The sequence below is a fragment of the Vipera berus genome (assembly GCF_964194415.1).
Source record: "Vipera berus genome assembly, chromosome: 4".
In the NCBI taxonomy this organism is placed as follows: domain Eukaryota; kingdom Metazoa; phylum Chordata; class Lepidosauria; order Squamata; family Viperidae; genus Vipera; species Vipera berus.
This window is the reverse complement of record NC_138206.1, coordinates 75,732,381-75,739,275: the sequence shown is the minus strand read 5'-3', so window position 1 is coordinate 75,739,275 and position 6,895 is coordinate 75,732,381.

Here is a 6,895-nt window from a genome sequence, read left to right as displayed (position 1 = left end):
TAATAACAACTAATGATTTTCATAGTATCTCCATCACCAAAGTCAAGCAAAAGGTATCTGGACCAAGTCCTACATTCTTATTAACTCTGGCTACATCACTGACAGATTATCTGAATAATTTTCCTTACAGTCCATTGGATCCTGTACAAGACAAAGTTCAATTTCAAAAAGCAATATTTATATGAGTATGCCTTCTTATTCTTTAAAATTATTAAGTGCCACCTGTATCTTTGAACTAAAATAAGATCAAATACTAATTCAGCCTATATTCCACAGGATTCTGGTAGCAAAGAAATAGTGATCCTTATGCAAAGGCTGTTCTTTTGACTTTTATATTATTTGTCTAAGTAATATAACATCTTAGCATATTTTTCACATGAAGTTGTTATTGACTGTTTAATGCTAAATGGTTGCTTAATTATCCTGTAACTAAACATTTGTGAAAATTTAATTTTGTAATAGGAACTCATATACATAGTATGTGTGTTTATGTATATATGTATATATAAAGTCTTACGCATATACAAATCAAATATGGTGACTTGATTGTGAAATTCTACATCTATCTACTTGCCTGTCTGTCTATTCATCAAATTAAGCTACAGTATTATAAAAATAATTGTTCATGAAGAATACTTACAATAAAAATATCAGGAGGTATTTTTTTAAAAAAATGTCATGTAGTCATTTCAAGGACAGAAATTTCTTTTTAAACTGAAGCATTGAGAAAGTTCCCAAGGAAAGCAATGGCATCACCTCTTCTATCTTTTTCACAGATTTGAAGATAAGTGATGTACATTTTCTTTTGTTCAGTTTCCTGGATGATTTCAGCATAATTATTATTCCAAATTCTGATTTTTTTTTCTCTGTAGCAAAACAAAATACAAGTTATTCATGTGAAACATATTCCCATCTCCCTGCAACTCACCAATAAAAAGTACAAAATGATTGAATGCACATTTGTGGTTCCTTTGGGACAAACAGTCAACAAAGATTAAAAATAATGTCAGCTCTGTGTTACAGAATGTTAACCAGACAGAGAGCTTAAATAGCTCTTTCTAGATCTTCGCCTATTCATTCACATTTGCTTATCTCAAAAAATGAGTCCTACAGTCTATATCAAGGGGTGTCAAACTGCTGGCCCACAGACCGGTTGCATCATGCAGAGGCCGCACCCACCCCAACTCCAGTAATGCAAAAAAGTCATGATACATCTTGACCCATTACGTGAGTTTGACACCCATGATCTAGATCATGTAACTCAAACACTGTATGTCGATTTATAATATTTGCCTATTTGTCAATGACAATATCTAGAATAGCTTTCATACTTCTATGCAAAACTGGATATTTTGAGTAAGTCATTCTAATTTCAGCTTAATGTATGTTATGTTCTGGCCTAAAATAAATTAATAAACTACTTCACTAATATAGGACACTGTTGGGTAATTGCTGTAGGTTTACTTATTTATTTAGGTCAATTTATAACATGTTTTTCTCAAGAAGCTATGCAGAAATGCAGGGACAGTGAAAACCACAAATACTTTCTAAACTGTTTACCAAATGATTTTTAAAAAGTTATATTGCCATGAGTAATCACAAGTAATTTACTGTTGTAGAGATATCTAAATAACCTTAGTCTAGGTCAGACATGTCAAACACAAGGCCCGGGGGCCAGATCCGGCCCGCGAAATGGTTTCATGTGGCCCGTGAAGCCATCCTGGAAACAGTGAGGGAACGGCCCCCACTGCCTTGGCCCTGGCCCAGAGACCCTCCTTCTGCCAGAGACCCTCAGATCTGTCCCACTCCTGCCCAGGCCCCCATAGGCACCCTTGAAGCGAACGATGTAGAGCTGGCCACGCCCAACCAGTAGGCCATATGCACTCTAGCCACACCCACCCAGTAGGCCATGCCCACCCAGGCCACACCCACCTAGCCCCCTGAGGGCAACCGCAATGCTGATGCGGCCCTCAATGAAATTGAGTTTGACACCCCTGGTCTAGGTTAATCAACAAGGAAGTTATCTCTTTTAAGTTTTTTTTCATTTATATGACATTGAAAAGAAATTCAGAATGCAGGTGTTCATAAAATTGCAAAAAATAACAAGCTCTGTGAAATCTTCAGTTGTGCTTCCAAGAGGTCCTATGGTTTTAGAATTGACATAAGGTGACAAACAAGTTAGAACCAAGCCTTGTCACTGGCATATGACCAGAATTTTTAGTTTGTTTTATGCATATAATCTAGATCTCAGGTAAATATTGCAAGTGTAGATGCAGCTAACTCTGTTTTGTGATAGTTCGCTGAATCTGTACAAATAAATCTGTTCTGCATGTAAAGGATCTGACAGAAGGAACTTATCATTTTCAGGAGACATTGATATATTCACTAATTCACTTGTACACATTCCAAACAGTGTTCAAGAATGTACCCTTGGCCTACAATACAATGTGAGAAATCTTTATTAGGTATTACTCATGCAATTTATGAAACAAGGTTCACTGGAACCCACAAAACCTCTTTATGACTATCAATATGAAAGCCCAGTGAGACAGGCAAGGTGCCTTTTAGGCAAATCTATAAACCACGGGTGTCAAACTCACCACATCACATGATGTATTGCGACGTATTGTGACTCTTTTTGCATTGCCGGCAATGGGGTGGGTGTGGCTTCAGTATGATGAAACCGGCCCATGGACTGGCAGTTTGATACCATTAACATTATTTTACTCAAAAAATCAGTAATAAGCTATTCTGTAAGAATGAGAACAAAGTCCAAGAATTTGCCAGTCAGCAAATTGCCAATTAGGAAATATATTGATATATTATGCTACTCTATGTGTTTGATTCGGGCTGTTACTATGAAATGTATTTATTATGGTTTGAAAATCCTAACTAAATGTGTTTGGTTCTGATAGACGAGGACTCAGAGCAGTTTGGTAATAACTGGTTTTATTGAATACACATAAGTCAACTAGCAACTGTCAAATGTTGCAACCTTTTATAGTGGAACTGTTTGAACTGTAACCAATCAGCAGCGTTTATTTTCCCGCTTCTTGCTCATTGCAGCCAATGATTGCAGCAGAATCTCCCGCTCTAATCCAGCAAATACTGCAGGCTGCAATTCCCTTGTTAATAACTATGTACATACACAACACCCCTTACCCCCCAGTTGTTGTTATTTGTGAACAAAGTCTTTTAAGTATTTTGGAGGCCTGTGAATCCTAGAAGGGTATCTATTGCCCTGGCAGCTGGGGACACCTTTACCAGGTAGTCTGCTTGGCTGATTGTCTGTGTTGGACCTGGACTCTTGGTTGCCTGACTCTGATGTTTCCCAATTGCTAATTTGTGAATTTGTGTTTGTTTGTGTTTGAAGATCAGTAGTGGCTGGCCTACTCCTCAAGGGTGTTACCCAATTGAACTGCCTAGCTTGTTGTTGTTGGTTATCAGAGGCTGAGTTATCTTGCAATTCGGCTTCCCCACTACCCGGCGTGTTGTTATCACTGACCCTGAATGTACTGTTCCCCACAAATCTGTTTTGATCCCCTTCTTCTGGTACGCATCCACTGGTTCTCTTTCTTAACTGATCTATGTGTCTCTTGCTGCTCCAATTCCCTTCCCCCTCAATAGTGTATGACAGGGGGCCCAGAATTTCAGTAATCACCCCTGGGATCCATTTATCCCCTGATGCATAGTTTCTGGCCCATATCAAATCCCCCACTTTGAATGTTCTATTAGGAATGTCCGATTCAGCACTTGGTGGAAGTCTGTCTGGGTGTAATCTGTCCAATTTGGTGGTTAGTCTTCTACCCCACCTCATTTCAGCTGGACTTTTGCCGGTGGCAGTACATGGGGTCGTGTGTTGGGTCAGCAAGAACTCGGCCAGTCTTTGATGCCAGTCACCTCGGATGATTCTTTTTAATGCGTCCTTCGTGGTCCTCACGTTACGTTCAGCCAAGCCATTGGACGATGGGTGGAAGGGTGCTGATGTCTTGTGCTTAATCGAGTTGGCCTTGAGGAAATCCTGGAATTCAACAGATGTGAATTGTGGCCCGTTGTCAGACACAAGTATATCAGGTAACCCATGAGTGGCAAAGAGGCCCCTTAATACCTGTATGGTCTTACCGGAAGTCATGGAACTGACTGGTACTACCTCTAACCATCTGGAGAAACTGTCCACAACCACCAAAATTGTCACCCCTTGGAAGGGTCCAGCGAAATCAATATGAATCCTGGACCACGGATTCCTAGCTAACTCCCATTTATGCGTGCGGATGTGTTGTTGTTCAGGCCTAGAGCGTTGACACTGATGGCAATTGGCAACACATTCCTCAATGTTATTGTCTAGACCTGGCCACCATAAGTGGCTCCTAGCTAACGCCTTCATGCGTACTACACCTGGGTGACCCTCGTGTAATTCTACTAGGATAGCAGGCCTATGGATTTCAGGAATAACCACGCGGTTTCCCCACAGTAAACATCCCAAATGAACTGATAGTTCATTTTTCCTTCTGACATATGGGATGTATTTGGCATCCGGATTGGTATTAGGCCACCCACTTAGAACCCAAGCCAATATCCTCCTTAGAATTGGGTCGGAGTTTGTTGCCGCAGCTATATCCTTGGCCGTTAAGGGCCAGTCCGGGATGTCTTGTAGGGACATTATTTGCCCCACAGGGGCAGGGTCATCCTCAGTTATGTTTAAAGGCAACCTGCTCAGAGCGTCCGCGTGCCCCATGTCCTTGCCAGGTCTGTATTGGAGAGAGAACGAATATGCTGAGAGGAAGATGGACCATCTCAGCATTCGGGGTGACATGATTTGGGGAGTCTGTTTATCCGTGGTGAATAGTCCCAACAGGGGTTTGTGGTCAGTTAGTATGGTAAAGTTCCTACCATACAGGTAGTCATGGAACTTTTTAACTCCTGCCACAATTGCCAACGCTTCCCTGTCAATCTGTGCATAATTTCTCTCAGCTTTGGTCAGTGTCCTAGAGTAGTATGCAATTGGTCTTTGTATTCCATGGTTGTCTAAATGGCTGATCACGGCCCCCACACCATAAGGTGAAGCATCACATGCTAGGTAAATGGGTTTATTTTCAATGAAATGGGTTACAGTGGATTGGCTGGAAAGAATGTCTTTTAATGTTTGGAAACTCACCCTATGTTTGTTAAGCCACTGCCAAGGGGTTTTTTTATCTAAGAGCCTATGGAGAGGTTCTGCAATGGCAGCTTTGTGAGGCACAAATGTGTGGTAAAAATTTACTAAACCAAGGAAGGCTTGTAATTCTGCCTTGTTTTTTGGTTCTGGTGCCAATTTAATTGCCTTGATTTTATCAGGGGTAGGGTGAATTCCATTCTTGTCTATTTTAAACCCTAGAAATTCAGTGGACTTAACCCCAATGCTACACTTTTCTTTTTTTAGTTTTAGTCCAGCCCTTCTGAACCTTCCCAATACCTGTTCCAGTCGTTCCACTAACATACCTTCATCTTTTCCAGCTATCAGGACATCATCAAAGTAAGGGCATACACCAGGTATGCCCTTTAAGGTCCTCTCCATCACTTCTTGAAAGATGCCTGGAGCTGCTGCAATACCGAATTGCAGTCTGTGGACCCGGAACGCCCCCTTGTGGGTAACGATCGTCTGTGCTTCTGCAGCCTCTTCAGAAACAGTCAATTGTAAGTACGCATGCGCCAAGTCTAACTTGGCAAACATGGCGCCGTCCTGGATCGTCGCGAGGACCTGTTTCACCGTCGGGACCGGGCAAGCATGTTTTTTCATTCCAATGTTGAGGGTGGCTTTGTAGTCAGCGCAGATTCTCACATCCCCATTAGGTTTGAGGGGTGTGACAATCGGCGTTTCCCACAGGCCTCCCTCAACGGGTTCTAGTACCCCTTGGCCTACAAGCCGGTCGAGCTCGGCCTCGATTTTTTCCTTCAGCGCGAAAGGCACCCTTCGGGCCTTAAGCCTGATGGGTTTCACGGATGGGTCTAGGTTAAATTTAATTGGGGGGCCCTTGTATTTACCAAGAGACCCGTCGAATACGTCTGCAAACTCGTTGCAGACTGATTCGAGGGTCTTATTTTTAATTATTGAATTTATTCCCCCAACCCAAATGCCCAGGGCAGGGAACCAATTAAGGCCAATTAGACTAGTCCTATGCCCTTCAGTAACTATTAAATCTAAGACCCCCTTAAAATTCTTAAATTGAACTCTAGGACTGATTTTCCCTTTTATTTTTATTGGGCTTTTCTGGAAATCTGTTAATTGGATATTTGTTGAAGTCAATGGAATTTTTCTTCCACTTAATTGTTCAATTCTCTCCAGGGTTTCACTGGAGATTATTGACACTGAAGCTCCAGAATCTATCTCCATTCTGCAAGGAACCCCTTGCAGATGGACTATGATTTTTAATTTTCCATCTGGAAAATTGCTGTTTTTCCCTGTCCTCCTGTGACTGACACCTGCCACCTCCCCTAGGTTAGGAATTCTAGCCCTTAATCTAGGGGACTCTTTGCCACTTAAGTAAGGGGTCACCTTACCTTCGGGCCACACATCCACTTCGTTAAGGCGGTTATCTCGAGCGCGGCTCCTGCAGATGGCCTGGATGTGGCCGGTCTTCCCGCAGGCCCTGCACTTTGCGCTCCGGAATCGGCAAGATGCGCGGGGATGGTTGCCTCCACAGCTGCCGCACCGGTTTTGGCTGTCGTTGTCTCTTGGTCGGGTTGCGGTGTCCTTCCAAGGTCGTTGTGCCCCGGTCGCTTGTCTCTGCGGCGTTGCGGTTTGTTGCCGGCGGTTAGGCTCGGGCCCCTCGGTTCTGGTCAGTCTTGGCGCCATTTTACCGAATCGCCTTGAGACTTCGGCGATCTCGTCCTCCCACTGCTGATCCACCTCCCCACA